The sequence below is a fragment of the Bombus fervidus genome, chromosome 1, assembly GCF_041682495.2.
Source record: "Bombus fervidus isolate BK054 chromosome 1, iyBomFerv1, whole genome shotgun sequence".
In the NCBI taxonomy this organism is placed as follows: domain Eukaryota; kingdom Metazoa; phylum Arthropoda; class Insecta; order Hymenoptera; family Apidae; genus Bombus; species Bombus fervidus.
Window position 1 is genome coordinate 22,072,860 of NC_091517.1, and position 18,156 is coordinate 22,091,015.

The 18,156-nt window shown below is 36.9% G+C and overlaps 1 protein-coding gene and 1 long non-coding RNA gene across 2 annotated transcripts in view; one reads left to right on the forward strand and one right to left on the reverse strand.

Moving 5' to 3' along the window:
- The window catches only part of Su(tpl) (Suppressor of Triplolethal), a 145,703-nt gene that overhangs the window by 30,910 nt on the left and 96,637 nt on the right, over window positions 1-18,156 (reverse strand). The gene's annotated exons all lie outside the window — the stretch shown is intronic.
- LOC139990816 (uncharacterized) lies at window positions 2,887-4,706 on the forward strand. The gene is made up of 3 exons (XR_011800664.1): window positions 2,887-2,941; window positions 3,029-3,225; window positions 3,838-4,706. It is a non-coding gene; the product is annotated as an uncharacterized lncRNA (long non-coding RNA).

Sequence of the window (18,156 nt, forward strand, 5' to 3'; positions counted from 1 at the left end):
TGAACGACAGCTTGCTGGTACAACTTGATCACGGGATGACAACCTTCCACGAATGATCCGACCGTTAGGAGAATCGCGTTAGACGTAAAGGTTTGTTTCTATGGGTGCACTCCGCGATGCAACATCTCGATATATGAGATTCTAGCGGTTTTAACGAGAACGTTTCAAAAAGACGATACTATGCCAGAGAAAGGTGACGCAATCATCTTAGCGATCCTCTTGCGTAACTCTCGTGATAAATCGAAACCGTAAACGTTCGCTGAACGTTGTTCGTCTTTGCGAACGTCGACCATTGATTATGCAAGAAGGAAGCTTAAGAATCAGGGGTGGAAAAGCGACAGAAAGATCGAGATAGGAACGTTTGAAATTATTCGTCGACGAATTCATGGGCGTTCTCGATGTGTAAAGATCGGTGTTCGATGTGCAATGCGGCGATTGTGCAAGCTTCCTTTCCATGTAAATCGATCTTTATTATCGGAAATAAAAATGCTTACTCGTTTCATTTTAAAGAAATGTCGAGAGTTTAATCGATTATTTGATTTCTAAAGATCTAATCAGTTATCTGAATCATTTAAAAAATTGTTTGATATTTCATTTTCTCCGCGTCTTTAATTTCTCTTTCAATTATTTGTTATTATAGATATATAGATATACAGATCAGTGTGTGTATACTGATTGTGAAATTGAGAAGCGCTAAGAAGCTGAAATTAATCAATTTGACTTCTACGTGGCTTATATAAGCAGTAATTACGAAGTATTTTATTATTTTGTTGATGTTTACATCGATGCTATTAACTAGGTCGGGCTATAATGTCAGTAATAGTGATTTCGAAATATGTTAAAGTATCTTCGAAGAGAAAATGAAGTTTCGAGAAAATGAAAGATTGTATTTTAAAGTTACAACGAATTTACGTAACGTTCAAGGTATGGTCGATTTACAAAATCTTAATAGCGAAATCTTTCTACTAAGAGCAATACATAGTATCCTTTTAACGAACGAGCATACGTATGCAGGAAGAAAAGAAAAGCAAAAGTTTCACTTTTTTTCATAACTCAGCCAATATTTTATCCATAAAAATCGGCCCCCTACTTATTACTCAATCTTCTTTCCGATATGCGTTAAAACAATCTTACGTCTTAAGAACTGTTATGTTACACCTCGTTCAACTAACACGTACGTATACAATCCATTTTGTTAGCTTCCGCTATTAAGATTATTTGAAATTATTTACCTGCGATCGTAAAACGATCACCGAAAATCATTTTCTTATTATCATGGAAATGATACAAATTTGATAAAATGATAAAATCGCATTATTTGTTAAATAATAATCGTATCGATATATTTGCTAAAATTTAATTTTTCTCTTTCTTTCCTAAATAACTATATTCTATATTTATTAAAAGAATATTTAAATGATAATCGTACATCGCTACAAACATCACAATCGTCAAAAGATTCGATATTCCTCGATAACGTATCAGCATTCTACGGAATATTCTTCGTCTCAATAATAATCATAGTTAATAACTGATTACATCTATACGATACAAAACCATAAAACAGAAGAAACGAGAAGACCCATAATCACCATCTCTGTTCTAACTCCACGGTAACTCACAAAAAAAAAAAAAAAACCAAGGCGAACATTTTCTCCTTTCGTTCCATTCGCCTTGCGCCACACGCTAACTAATTACTAACTATCACTAGAACCTCCGATACTGAATCGTGGTTTCGTGAAAACCACCGTGTTACCCGTTTTCTTCCTCGTCTTTTTTTTTTTTCTTTCGTCAACCGCGAATTCCTAAAGCTGCGTCCTCACCGAAGCAACAACCAGAAACTGTTGTTCGTTCCCTCCTGTTGCCACATGCTCGAAACAGTAAACAGCAAATATCAACTTCTAGAAAGAAACTCGTCCACGGTGAAGCAACACGAATAGAGAAACATTTGGATTTTGATCTGGTTTCGAAGCGACTTCTCTTCTCGTCATAGTCTACACGCAAACGCGTTGTGAAACAATCAGAAAATTTGTTCGTTGTGGCGAGTTGCTGCCATATGTTTCCTGTTTATCCTTGATCTTTACCGCTTCGAACGGAAATTGATAGTCTACAGCAACTTTTGCTACTATGTGGCAAGAGAAACGCGATTAGCAACTTTTTAGAAAAAACATGGAACACGAAAATGAAGCTATTCCTTGGCGTCGTTTCGATGACACGCGACTATAATCCATCAGAGACGAACATCGCGTTGATGACAGCGTTTCGTTTGAAATCTCTTTTTAAACGTTCCACATAATCGAGTTGTATCAACCGGTTAGCTGTTTTTGACGAGTATACTCGTCGTCGCTTACTTTTTGCGACACATTTTACGTACAGTAGATTTTTCAAAGTTCTCAAACAGATCGCACCAGCTAACTCGTTAAATTCGTATCGTGACTGTAAGAAATGTGACTTTCAATGCGATATCGTGTCAATGGACAGTTCTTGCCGAGTTAATTGCGGTGCCGCGGATCGTTTCCTCGCGTTGCCAACGAACAAGGATCGATCGGCGGCGAATTGAAGCCGTGGGGAAGGTTCGTTTCGCGTGTCGCAATCGCGGCCGAGTTGCGAAACGCCACAGAGAAACGTCGAAATTCCGTGAACGCGGCTTTAATAAACCGATAACACCGATGAACAGCGGTCGAGGAGTTTCTAATTGCTCGCGCCTCGATCTGGGGCTACCGTTGCGTAATCGCCAGCGTGCGGATAGCTCGCGATCGGTTGCGAAATTTTTTACGTTAAAAAGTTCACGACGAGCTGGAATGCGCCCATGGATCGTTAAAAAGGTGTATTCGCTCGGCTCGAACGTTTTCGACGATTAACGCGACTTAGAAAGCATCAACCGCTGCACGTCGCTTGTATAACACTGCGAAACATCTGTTACGGTTTTAGTCGCCGATCAGTTACCAAATGAGAATGATCTGTCGTTTCACGAATGGACATACGAACGTACTGGATACGAAAATTAACTCGGTGCTTTTTTTTTCAGGTAGATTTATCGCCTTTATAAGTTCGCAGTTCGAATTGGTATTTTACGTAGAAAAGAGAAAGTTGGCGATAAGATTTCGAATCGCGAGAGAGTAATGGCTGGATGACTTGACATTGACGTGGTGATGATAACGATAGAATACATAAGTATTACGACCATTTCTTACGATTCAATCTGCTTACGTTCTGCATCAAGAGGTATACGACTAGATACTAATATTTAACGTTAAACGTATGTTTTTTTGGAAACTGAAACGATTTTCTCGTGAATCCAGATTGTGTATTGTGTTCGAAATACGGTAGAAATTGACAAACTGAGTTCACAGATATATATATAATAGCTACATAAAGAAGACTGATAACATGGAATTTTACTATCGTACTAGTAATTTATTATAATCTAGTAACAGTTAGCTAACGGCGCAAGAAAAGTATTTTTAAAAGCAAAACTAGATTCTGTTAATGCTTTGCTAATTTGCTGTCGCTGTAATTACATATCCAACAGATAATAAATATACAGATAAATCTCAGAGGCTATAAACAGCATTAAAGTGAGAGTCTATAAAGTTCACAGTAAGAGTTTAGAGAGTCCTAATGAATAAGGTGGTACTTACACGATTAGAACTTGCTATAATCTTATACGTTACTACTTTATTACCAGCGATTAAAACACGTTTTATCCATTTTCTTCGATAATATAATCTTCGTGTAAATAAACCATCCACGCGCTATATAAACTCGAATACTTGAAAACGCGACAGTTACCAAAATCCTCGACAGCTTACAAATTATACATGGACTTTTCGACAGGCTTAGATATAACAAATTAGTATTCCTTAGGTGAAAAGGACCTAGACCCAGTATCGGCCGTGGAATTGCCTAATACAACGTCGTACGGCAAGTAACGCATGGAATTGGGTTAGAAAGTGGCTAAAAGAGCGTTCGAGAGCAATGAAAAATATTTGTCGATAGAGAATTGGGTACGTAGAGGAACATTGGCGTTAAATGGGACGAAAAACGGTACGATTAAGCGGAAAACGAACAGCTCTGCTTCATCCATTTCTCCTTTCGATACCTTGTGGTCGAACGAGTATAGCGATTGCGTAATTCCTGGTGAGATTGGTCATCGACGAAACAGTCGAATCGAACGTAAGCGTTGTATATTCAATAAATTGCATTCGTTTATATAGAGATTATGCATATATTGGATACATTTATAAGAGTTTGAACACAAACATGCCAATTTCATGGGCATTTTTATCGTCTACTATTTTTAATACCAGAATACCGACGATTTTATGCAAATTCATATTTTAATGAAGATAACCGAGGGATAAAGAAACGTATCAGTTAAATTATCGGGGTATTATACTTCTCATACTTTATGTATCTTCGCTTATTTCGAGCAATGCGTATTTTATGCACACGCAAATTACTCATAAATGCATAAACATTTGTAGTCTATTTATTACGTAAAATATTCCATTTGTTTGATTAATATAATAAATATTACACCGGAGCCACCACACACGAGCTTTAATACCAGAGCTAGCAGAGCGGGTAAAACTGTTTACATAATTGTTCATTTTTTATAGGAACTTTATAAATATTCAATGCTCTATTCTTGGTAACTCGAATAACTTTTTGCACGAAATGCGCACATGGATAACATTGTATTATATAGCTTCTCGCATAGATACTCTTTATTTCGATTTATTCGGTACATGTTTCGTACTTCAATTATCGGTAATTTTAGCGTTAAGTTTGTACGCGTGTGCTCTGTTTCTCAAAATAATATTAGTCTATGTAAGAAGATCCACGTCTATAGTCCCATCTTATTATTCAAATGTGACGTTCCATGAATTTTCTTCTTCATGAAAATTCTCCCAGCAACGCTCGGTTAAGTATAATTAATACGATTGCTAATGAACCAAGGTTCCTGGAATTTTAGATAATTTCATAGACAAACCCTTTATCAGTCTGTGTAATATTTCTCTACTTTACGATCATCGTACCATTTATGGATATTGTATCGTGCAACTTCACGTTATTGCGTGTAGATATTTATAAGAGGGAAATGATCTCTCGTCTGCGATTTCATTTTCATCTCTGATTTCAAACAATATTCGCGAAGACTACGTTCGGTTAATATTATAAGCCACCGACCACGGCTCGAAAGAGGATTATCGCGTATTCAGCGTTTCGAAAGTTTGCCAATGTTCTTCGGTTAATGCCTGACGAAATTTGCTCGAAAGGATTTGCGTCTCTAATAGACTCTCTAATGAAACGCAAAGCCGACTTAATACCACGTTATCCCGTTTAACTACTTCTTTTTTCTTTCTTTTTTTCTTTTTTTCGCGAGTAAAAGTACACGAACATTTGATCTTTTGTAAATTAGTTAAAAGAGACTGTTTAGAGATCGTAATCGTCTTTGAGGAATGCGAATAATAAAACTAACGTAGGAAACTAACCCCAATCTACCTAAGAAACGGGAATAATGTCTAATATAAACGGAGGAACTAGATCTTATATATGTTAATGATATTCATAGATAATGAAACGCATTATGAATACAAGAACTACATTTATTAAAACCTATTCACATTTACATCTTCTTCGAATACAGAGAAAAGACCAGGGTCAAATCGTAATTGACGTTTCGTATTTATTTAGACTGAGACGCGAGAAATAAGTTATTTTAGATGTAAAATTAATTCTCCGTTACGAACAATTTCTCTAATCCTTATTAACTAAAAATTAACTACCAACGTTTTTTTGTTACTGCTTATTAATCTAAAATTAACATTCTATAACTAAAATTTTGTCTGTTTATAAAAGGAAAGAGAAGAAAAATTGTAGTTTCTTACAACTTATAACTTTAATCCAAAATCTAAAAAGCTAACAATTATAAAATTGTTCATCGCCAATAAAACAATATATCGAAAAGACGTGACAATCTAATCGCAATGAAAGAAAATAAAAAGAATAACTCTGACATGTTCGCGACGATAGCCGCTCGTCACAGACTCCTATAATCTTTCGGCATCTACTCATTCTCAGACACGTTTTAAAGTATTTTCAAATTCTCCGTATTCCCTTCGAGATCACGACGCACGCGCTCCATACGTGGGAACAGGACGAAAATGGAGCGAATCGCAGTGCGCGTGTGCATGGCAATCGGCGTTGCTCTCGATAATCGCGCGAGACGCGGCGGGTACGAAGGATCACCGGTCGCATGCGGAATGAAGCCGATTTGAGTACGCGGCACAATTTAGACGAGCAATCGCATCGCAGTGGGCAGGGATGCGTTCGACGCGCACGCAATTTGACACGTGTTCAGCGCGCACGCAGCCGTGTGCTCGATATACATATGTACGTAACTACACTGAATGTTAATTGAGCCAGCAGTCGCGTGGACTTGTTCCTACACACTTTTCTCTTATTTCGATCGACACACCATATTGGTATACTCCTTCTTGATTTTTCATTTTTTTCAAATTAGAAATAATAACGTTGGTATACTCCTTCTTGATTTTTCATTTTTTCAAATTAGAAATAACAACGTTCGATGCTGTTATTTTAGACGTTTGATTGATTGTATAGCGATCTCTCTAATTGTTATACGTATTGGGCTACGTTTAGTTCAAGTTCTCATTTTTGACAAGGGAGTCGACAGTGTTACGCGATGCTTTATTTATGCGCAGCTTTGTAGTACTTTATTCGTACGTGGACTGTTTGGCTCTATAAGTAAAAGATATTACCTCGTTGTATTTTTTTTAACATTAAACGGTTTGTTATCTTGTTTATGGTATGTGTATAAATGTTTGTTCTGCTATATGAATATCTTTTATGTATATATATATGTCCTTTTATATTTATAGATTGAAAGAATCCCACAACGTTCTTATATTGTGGTTTGCTGACGATCTTTCGAATCACTCGACCTATTAATTTAAATCGAACTTTTAATACCGTTACACTTTTATAACGTATTCCTCATTTTGTTGACAAATTAAGTAACAAAGAATAAACGCAATTAATAATTAATATTTTACTCGGAAAAGGCGACAGACTTAACGATCACTGAATTACTTGTTTATGCAAGTACCGAGACAATGTGATATTCTAATGCGCCGACATGTCGGTAAACAATCGCAAATAGTCAGAATGACGATAATTATATCGTCGATATTACTTTGCCAACGACCTTTTACATCGTGAATGCTATTACCAACGATTATTCGAAAAGAACATTTCCTTCCACGTATCTTACTTTTCATTTCTGCGCATTGTTACAAAAAGGTGTTTCTTTAAGTCACTTATCTGCTAGTCAAACACACGTGGAAGAATCAAGAAATCTCCCTTTTATAAATATTGCATCGAGCTTTTCGAACTTTTCGCCCAAGCCAATGTTAAATCATAAACAACTGGTACAGCATAAAGCGTGTTTAAAATTCACACGAAGCCATAAAACGTGCGATTGTTTAACTCAATGAAGTAAAAAGATACACTTGTATAATACTTTGACAATCGTTCGCGCAACGACGAGATAAGAAACGGATAAATCTGAAATAAAACGCACAGCTACGAAGAAACAAGCCTGATCACGAGGAAAGGAAAGTATTAGCAACAAGGAGAAAGATTACAGCAGCCATGAAAAACTTCCTTATTACGGAACTTCTTCGACTCTCAGCCGATACAAGCACCTACACGCTAGACGCACAGTGCACTTAGAATTTACTACTGTCGTCACTTCACGCGAGCTTCGCCACGCGATCGTCTACTCCAAACAGACCGTTTACTAGCCCATTCATCGAAGGGATCAAGATCCCTCCATGGTATTTTCGTACTTTTATCTGCAATAACAGCACCCCGTAAACCATTCGCTAACCAGACCAAAGCTCGCCATACACTGCTCTCTTCTCTGTTCTCGGGTTATTCCTGGATCATGCGCGTATAATCTGATCCATATTTTCCAGTCAATGGTACATCGTCGAAAGGAGTGTTCGATGGATCTAGAGTTTAGAGGAAATTGAAAACGAATAAAGTAGAGACTCTTCGTTCGTACGAGTTGAGCGGTAACGTTTCTTTTTAGATTAACTTTATATCGTAAAATAAGAAACATATTCGGTTAAAAAGCTTTCGGAATTTTTCCTTTTTTTTTTCTTTTCTTAGGTTCAGGAAGATCTCGATTCTTTTATTCAAAATAGAGGAACAAGGTGCGATATATTCCCGTACAAAAGATTCTATTACAACTGATGTAATTTTATAAATTTCAGAGAATATAACAACTGTGGACTAAGTTGTTCATTGAATATTTTTAGTTTATTGCAATATCATTCGTTTCGTAATCCACTGACGAAATGTTACTTTACTGCGCTAGTTGGTTACTGTACGTACAATTCACGAACCTAATTACCAATCCGACCTTAAACAAGGAACCGTTTTATAGATTTTCGGTTAGAAACTGTATTCGTACGTTCATAAAGGTATTTTGTTTTAAATATCTCTACTTCAAAGATAAGATAGAAATTACAGCTAATAAAGAGCGCCGAACGCTTGGTCGGTATACGCGTAATAAACGTTTGATTGATTTTCATTTCCTGCTGCAAATATAGCCAAAAGGGAATCGAGAGAATAACAAGGATGGCTCGAGTTGCAATTTCGTTTCTGATGGTGGCGAATCGAAGTTCTGCCATTTCGGCTACCGCGGCCCCGAAACGTAATCGCACGCCTAAAATTTACACGCGCTGCTCATGGAATTCGAAAAATCCGTGGACTCAAGCGAATTCGCGTCAGATGGTTGGTCGATACATGTCGATATTTAATTCATATCGGATCGTTCGTTTGCAAATACCTTGAAAAATATTCGTATCGCGGTGAGCTAACAGAATTATATTACCGATATACAGTTATAATATATCGTTCGAATCAATAAACATATTAGTTTGCACAGGCGGTGTAAGGCTGTTTTATTTGCATACATATTGAATAAAACGTTGAACAAATATTATTATTTTCTGTCGTGTATAGCCATACTTCTTTTTATTTTATTACACAAAGTAATAAAATAAAAAGTAATTACAAAAAGTAATTCACCGTCTTCTGGGCACTTGCATATTTTTGACAGAATGCGATTTAATTATAGGGTGACCAGCAAAAATAACGCGTTGCCTGTTAATTTATTATCACGATGCGATATGATTGATTTTACAAGCCTAATATATACCACACAAGAGTAAGACAAGTTCTAACGCGATTTACAAAATATATTGTAACAAAATTTATAACAGAACATGCCAGAACAGTTTTTTATTCCAAGACTATCTGCACAGTCTCTTGACAGGTTCGTGAATCATTACTGTATAATTGTAGAAAAATACTCTTTGAAAAGATCCTACCGAATCTACCGTGGTTATTGAATCTTCATCGCATTATCTCGATTTACTTTGCACGCGTATGCATTATACGAATTTATTTATCCATCGTCCCATACGGTTACAGAAATCGGGATTACAATCATCTTCTGACCATTCGCTTTCACTGGATCGTTAGATCCACAAATTGCTGCTCTTTCCAGCGCATTTATAAATCGTTTCACTTCGGTAGAACATTATCGCATGCAGCGATCATTTTCCTCGCGCGTAAGTGGCAATTAAATTAAAAAGAAAAGAGACTGAAATCACGTAAACGTGATGGAAGCCGACAACAAACGTCGGAGCGAATTTACGTTTGCGCGACAGCGGCCGTCAAAGTGTTAAACATACATCAGCTAAGAACGGTTTTTATAAACCTATTCAGAAATTGCAGCGGTTGAGTCACGTAGCTATTGAATTTTAACCATGTCAGTCTTTAAGCAAACAATTAAAATTTTACTCCTTGCTTTCTACTACTAGTTTTTCGCTAATTTATACATTTTACTAAACATTCGTTTACCGCTATAATGTATTCACAATGGGAAAACAAATGGTCAAAAGCGTAAACGCCTTGATGGATGGGACGATTTCTCTATCAACGACATGATTTTTGGAGAAACATCTTTTTCGATCATCGCCCACAGTCGAACGTAATTTGTTCCTCTTTCTTATTTCTTTTTTCGTTGATACTCTTGCGTTGAGTGACTGGTCGTGGCGACCAGATAACAAGCCAAGTGTAACCGAAGAAAAAGAAGGTTGTTTCAGACGATTGATTTACTTCGCGTGTTATTTAACTGCGTTGCAACGACGCGATAAGAAATCGCAAATAGAAGTGGTGAATCTGTGATATTTCCATTAGAACACCCTGTCCTTCCAACGTCGCATTCGATACCTTGTATATCGACAGTAATGAGTGTTATTCAAAGCTTAACGCGAAATCATTCATTCTCTCGCGTATCCTTTGACGTATTACGTACGCGTTTCGTAACTTTTACTTTTGGATTTCGAAATCTCGTATGCCTTGACTGTACTTTTCTTAAATACTATCTTATTTATTTTTCATTCGTGAGTTTTACGCGCAGATTTCTTCGTCGTAGAGATTACGGTACAATTGCTCAAAATGGGACCACCTTGCAAACACATTTATTATTTTCTAATGGATTGTAATTTCTATGGATTAATCCATGATTTACACGTGGTGGAGAAGATACAAGGAGATTATAAATCGAAGCATCGAGCGAACATCCTGATCGATCTGGTCATGTACGAAGTAATATGTGAAAGTATCGTTTACAAGGTTCATCAAAATAACGCTCTATCAAACTACCTTTTTTTATTTTCTAAATATTCCACGTAATTAGATACCGTACGTATCGGTTAAAATTAACCTGCAGTTGGAAAAAAAAAGAAACAATCCTTCTTGTACCATTATAACGAGCTGACGTCTTATGTTCCTAACAACACTCGGGTGCATATTTCTGTTCAGAGTTCCCCAAACTTCTGTCTTGGCAATGAAAATCCATATCTCTTTCACGAAGATTACATTAGTCAACTTACATTTATAATCTCCAATCCCACCCAGACTATTCTCAACGCGTTTACCTTGCCACTTTAATCAAACTAATAAATAGACCGCAGACGTTGCCGCGAATTCGTGCTCTTATATGTATAACTGAAAAGAAAAAAAAAAAAAAAAAACTAAAAATAAATATCTCGCATAAATATATCGCATCTCGCGTAAAACCCTCGGTGCACCCTTGCACCTCTAATTTTCTACAAGTGCACGAACATCCGCAGTTCGCTATATCAAAAATCGCTGTACGGTGTGGGGCTGATCTTTGAAACGCGAGCTACAGCTGCCGAAGAAAGCTGCACATGTAAGCTTTCCCCGGGCAACGCGCAACGGCGCGATTACAGACCCACTTTCGGTCAGGTTCTGTCGCGTCGGAAACCAAAACTCTCGGCCGCATAACAGATACGTAACAAGGAAGGAATTCGTACGAAAGGAGGACGCGGGGGCAAAAAGGCGGCGGAAGACGACGTGCGTAAAATTTCTCGCCACTCTGGTCGACCGTAAATTGCTCTCTTTCTCTCTTTTACTTTTCATCTGGTGGAGCGCGTGATTCACTTCGTCCCACGGCAGAAACAGAAGAGCAGAGAGAGAACTCTATAAATACATAATGCGTTTTCTGACTCATCCCGGCGGATCTATCGCGATCGTTGAATGGCCTCTAAAATCGTCGGCCCCGGCCTTTCCACGCGCCTTTTTTATAACCACTGTGCAAACACCAGCCGATTTTCAGTCAGTTGCGCGTCGATTGACTCGGCCACTGTACTCTTCTGCGCATCCAGTCCGTTTCGTATGGTTGCGCTCTGGAATCCGATCGACGACGACTGAATTTCCCTTTCGGGACGATCCGATTCTTTCATCGCGTCCGCGAGTTTTTTCTTCGCGTCTCCTTAAACGGTTCTGTCGCTGGTTTTGTCTAGCAGCTCTAGGCCGCTTGTCTTGCAGACAGCAAGGCAGCCGAACGACGTTCTTGCTTAGTTTTAAAATGCCCCAGCTAGCCGCGCTCTTTCATTCTTGAAGGGCCAGTGATTCGTTCGTTCATACGTATCACGCGTTTCAAAAGCTTTTCGTTCGTTTCTGTAATAAGAATGAAACTTTATTCGTAGGCAAAACCGAGAAAGGGTTGATATAATCGAACTTGGCGTGACAGAATTATTTATCGATCGTTCCTACTGTATATAATTTTTCCTCCAAACAACGGTTCACGTTCGTATAAGTTGAACGAATAACAAACGAGTAAACGAAAATTCTCGTGATATTTATAATATCGCAGAGCCTTGAAACACTTGGAAAGAGAATCTTCGAATCTCTTAACCGTCCGATTCTCTGGAACATAGCGTATAATGTTCCTTTACGAATTAGCAGTTTAAATGTAATCAAGATAAGAAGAAGGTGATTCGAAGAAAACTTGTCACACGAAAAATAGATAAATTTGAATCTCCTAAGTATACAAATGACCAACACTTTGAATCATTCATAAGTCGATAATTTAAATGGTTCTTTCTGTATGCGCATTTTAAATAAGCTTTGTTAGACCTCGTATTCGCCACCTGAAATTAACGATTACAAATCTGCATGGATTCTCGTTCGCGTACAAGGCAGGTCAAACGTTCACGTTGATCGTAATACCTATTCCTTCCAGTACAGAGGGTTGCGACACGAAACGCAATTAGGCCAATGGAGAAGTATCGGGATTGCGTCATCGAGCGAACGGTTTCAAGTCGAGAACAAGTCATTTTGCACGGTCGCCTAATTCGGCCTCGAGCGAACGCGATTTCATGACGGAGCTCGTCGATGCGCCGATTAGTGTGTCAGTAGGTTGCCAATTCCATTCGCGAGTCGACCGAATTTGGTGCTGTTTCGAGGACGGGGTTCCGCGTAGTCGCCTCACGCTACTGCGCGTCGCGATTTATATTCGCGTTTATCGATCATACTTTTTTAATCGTTCTTCTTTTCTTATTTTCTAGTTTTCGCGTGAATTTCAAGTTTGTCAAATCTTTAGAACGTTCTCTTTAACTAGAAAAATTTCGTACGTAAGATTTCGATCGAAACGTTTTATCATCGATATTTCAACGAGAGGGGGGAGGGGGAGGATGTAATGGAAATTTAAATCTCTGCGCATCGTTGTCAAAGAGTTATCGGATTGATAAGAAGAGCGGGAGCGTGATACGAATTTACCTCGAGCGCGTAACACTTTCGCGCATACTAATAATTATAAAAACACGTACACTGATCCTGTCATACGTTTTAATCTTTATCTTTGAAGGATTTTTGATCGTGAAATGGAATAATTCGAGGATTCGAAAGGCTCGAAGACTCAAAGTTTGAGAGCTTCAAACCTTGGAATTTTGAAATTCGGAATTTGAATCTTCGACATTGTGAGAGAAAGTGTTGAGAGTTTGTAATTGTGACAAGTTGAAAATTTAACATTTCGTGAATTTATAATTTAGAAACTCGATGGTTGGAAAACTTGGAATTTCGGAAGTTTCGTAATTTAAAAATTTGACTTTTTATAAGTTTGCAATTTGGTAATTTTATACTATGAAAACTTACGTAAACTCTGAATATAAAAGAATAATGCCGTAGACATTAGCAGGTGATTAGTTGGGAAAACACCGATCGGATTGAATAATTTTACAGAGGGAAAATACATAATTGGCAGTCGCGTACGAATAAGCATGCGTCGCGTGTCAAACGACGTACGCGTAAGTTCGTGAGGTTGTCAACTCTATTATGAGTTCGTGAAAAACTAATGAGCTGTCTTTTATAACGCAATTAGGTACGCGACTTCCCGTGACATACTTTCCCATATTTTCTTACCGTTTTATCGCGGTATTATCGGTGTTATGTGATAACCTCTGGCAATATGTTTAAATGAAGAATAATTACTATACACGATTGTAAAAAGTGTGATAATGTAAGAGGAAAAGTATCTGCGTATTATTGTATTAGTATCGACATATTAATTAAATAGGTCCATGTATATTAAATTTCATATAATTTAATAGTACTTTCATGTTACTATATACTATGATAACGAAACTTAGAACCTGATAAAAAACGTTTCGTTGGAAAGTAAAAATATACGATATTGTATGAACATACAGAGATTACGTGAAATTTAATTGATACAATAGTCAATCAATTATAGGTTAGTTTCGAGTCGACTGGTTTACCTTTTATTCTCTTTCACTCACGTTATTGCTTAGAAGAAACGAATATAAATGTTGTAATTTTTAATATAAAAGCAGATGGTTATTCCGAAGTGTCATACTGTCAATTGTTATCAGAAATTAAATCAAATATTGATATTTGCCGAAGATATTTGAAGTGTCAATTAGCAGGAAACATTTTGTCAAACGATCAGAAATCAGATAAGATTATCATTCGTCAATATCTTAGGACAACTAACTTACCGGCAACCTTATATTCTTCGGTAACATGTCAATAACATGAAAGTCATTAACTATATCGTTAATGTCGAAAATTATATACAGACTGTCTCGTGGAATTGGAATAAGCAATAGCTTTGAAATGGTATTGCGTGGATTACCTTGTGCAATAACTACGTATAATTTTCTATAATTTTAGACCATTACAGAAGGATTAACGAAACGAAATACACGATACTTCCGAACAATGAAAGCTGAAATATCTTGGGAAAATTTCTTTATCTTAATATCGCGAATGTTTGACGTCAAAGAGTATTTTTGTAGGTTGTAATAATATCGAAACAATACTCAGGAAACTTTACATCCCCCTCCCCCTCCTACCGGTTTAAAATAAAACCAAACACATATATGAGCGAATATACGCACGTGTGTGTATGACATAAAAGATAACTGGGAAAAGTTTATCATCGTCAGAATCGTTAATGAATCGATTTCTTCTTCCGTCTTCGTAGAATTTTAATCGCTTCACTCAAATTCACGTGTAGTTTGACGTATTTGGAATCGACGTAACTCGCGTGCATGAATAATAACGCAGCAATAGTAACGATGAACAATTTATAAACAATGAATAATGCATAATAACCGGATAATAACCGAATAACGCACACTGTCCAATTTTCGTAGATAGTGACAAAATATTCTCGCCGATTACAAGCTCTGTGACGACTTCACTCGAATCGTGCAGTACAGTGGAGCGTGGCGCGTTTCTTTTCCTCCATTTTGATGCATCGCACGTGTGTTTCGAAAGTGACACAAGTCGAACAAGGTTTTCGGGAAAAATGAAAAACTATCTATGAAGCAATTTTTTGGTAACAATGGTCAAATATTATTTTCGTAATTTTCTATTTTCAGCCCTTTTGACACTTCTTTCTGACACTTTTGAAAATTTATATTTTTATGAAATTCATAAACATTTATGGAGATATAATTTAAAAAATGAAACGTATACAATTGTATTGTTTATCCAACATTGCACTGCATTTTGTATATTTTATACACATTGCGTATCATGTGCATTCTATCCATTTTTGCATCATCGAATTTCTCATAAATGCATAAAAATTCGTACGTAATAAATATCGATTAAAATCGATAGGATAGAATAATCCAGATGGAAGAATTATTGGTATCAATGTCTTTGCAGTTGAGGTGCGCACGATATAAATTGAATGAATTAAGCGAAGTTCCCGCGATAACGAGGAAGAAAAAGCTGAGAGCATAATATCGTAGGAAATAATAACAAGAAAGATTATCAGTGACCCGACAAGGGGTTAAAAAGATTCAGCGCGTCAATCTGTCGGGGCTCTTTGCGATTCAATTTATGCCAGCCCTGGTGTCCGCCTTTTATATTTCGTTGTCGACCACATGATTGTGGCGTAGACCACGAGGCCTTCTTCCCACGGATTTTGAGAAAGAGAACACAAAAGCACAATAAAACGTTCGAAACTTTACGCGAATAAAATTCATCTTTGTTAACTAAAGTTAGGATAATTTGTATATATTTAGTGTAAAATATTTTAATCAACGAAGACCGAAAGAAAGCTACACGATAAAGATGTTTTTATTTTTTGAAAGAGTTTTAATTAATTCTATGTTATCAAAATTTTGTTTTTATTTTATTTTGAAGTTACGCATCTATATGATCCTCTTTGTAATTTTTAAAATATTCTTTGTCTTAATAGTTGTATTTTACATCTCTGCTTCTATAAAACTTCATCAACTGTACTTTTGGACTTCTTTCCATCTTTAACTATGATATCCAGTCTAGTCTGATCATAGAGACAGATTTGTAGTAACAAATGATTCGAATAATGTTATCTATTTCTTAATACTTCAAATGACGAAAGCGCTTTGTCAGATTGAAGATAATACAAAACACGTTTCTTATTTGCTTCAAATACAATATTGACTGCCAATATCGGGAATAAAATTCTTTTCCAAAAGCATATTTATCTCCCCGTGTTTTCAAGCGTAATGGGCAAGATAAATTTACCAACGTATGGTAATGTTGGCTGAGTTAACTATCGTCGGCCAAAATCTTCCGTTTTTAGAGCAACAAAAGTGTTGGAAGCCGCAGCTGTCAAGGTGTCGAATACGCAACTAATTTTATTGTAATTGCATTGACGTCATTAGGTGATGATAATGGAAACATATACGCAAAAAAAAAAAAAAAAACAAAGAAATCTTCTCGTGCACCTGCTCCGGTCGTGGAATTATGAGAACTAAGCGTGTACCACGTTTTGTCCGAATGCACAGATATCGTGTGTAATTAAATCTTTGAATATTGGTCACAAACATCTGTTCGGTGACGTTAAATTATTTCTATCTCGATGTTATTGATCTATTTGGTTACGTGGTTGCTGTCCGTGCTAATGAGTACGTATTATGAGAAAATTGCAAATTGTACATGATTCATGTGCATGAACAAATAATATGTAGCATGTCATACGACGAAACCGCATTAAGGTATGTTATCGCGTCTTAGTTAAATATACTTGTTTTTATGGAGAACGATAGCGAGCCTTATTTCTCATCTCTGTCTTTCGACGCGGTCTGTCTTGCTCTTTGTAGTCGATAACGACCGATCGGGGCTCGGTCTTGTTACCATTGCCGTTCACTTCGACGTGATTTCAATTTAAAATATGATTTTTCCTCTTAATATATCATACGTCGATCTATTTCTTCATATTGTATCGAGACTACCAGTAAAATCATTTTTGTACGTACATTTGAAGGAAATCCGTGTTCTTTGACCATGGAGTTATTTATACGTAAATAGAAAGGAACTCGATTTTTCCTTTATCGCAGTCGATACAAAAATTAAGGATGCAATTTCCAAGAATCGTATCACGTTATTGGCGCAAAATCGCGGAAACGTGGAATGTTGGAAGGAGATAAATATATTGCTACTTATATGAATAAAAAGAAACCACTTACAAGAAAAATAAGATAAATATTGTAACACGCGTGTGTCTGTAGTTCGTGTCACTAACAGCCTCAGCAGCTGACGCGACACTAATTAATAATAAATAAATAAGTAAGATAATACGATGGAAGTTGAGAAATCATGGCCTTTAGAACTCAAAGTCATGATGTCTTTAATAAAGTCAGCGGAAAGAAAGTCATGTGAATTTTACATAACGAAATGTTGATTATAAATCTTATATCTAAATACAGATTATGTTAAACTAGTACAATTGAAATGGCGATCGATTGAATACAAACCTAACCTCCATTCGTGTGATTTAGTTCCATCAATTTTCACCACATTATTAGAAGCGCGATCAAACTTCAAATTAAATTCAATTGGTTTCTCCTTTACGTAGTTTGCACGCCAAAACACGAGTAAAAATAGAAAACAGCTTAAACAGCCAAATGATATGATCCGAAGCATTCGATGAAAACGATCGTCTCGAGTTCCAAGCGGCCGTTATCGTTGTCTCTTTCTGTCCCACTATCGGAGCCACTACGCGTGAACGAGAGAGTGAACCGAGCAACGAAAAGAGAAAAAGCTAACAGCACGTTCAATGGCTTTTGAAGTAGATACAGATGTGTTGGTGGCAGTCTGTGCATGTTAGTTGAGTCTATGTAGGTATACGTCCTTCGTATGTCCGTGCCTGTCGCTGTTTGCCAAGCCGAGCGTAATGTTGACAAGGAAGAAGGGGAACGAATGGAGAGAAAAAGACAGACA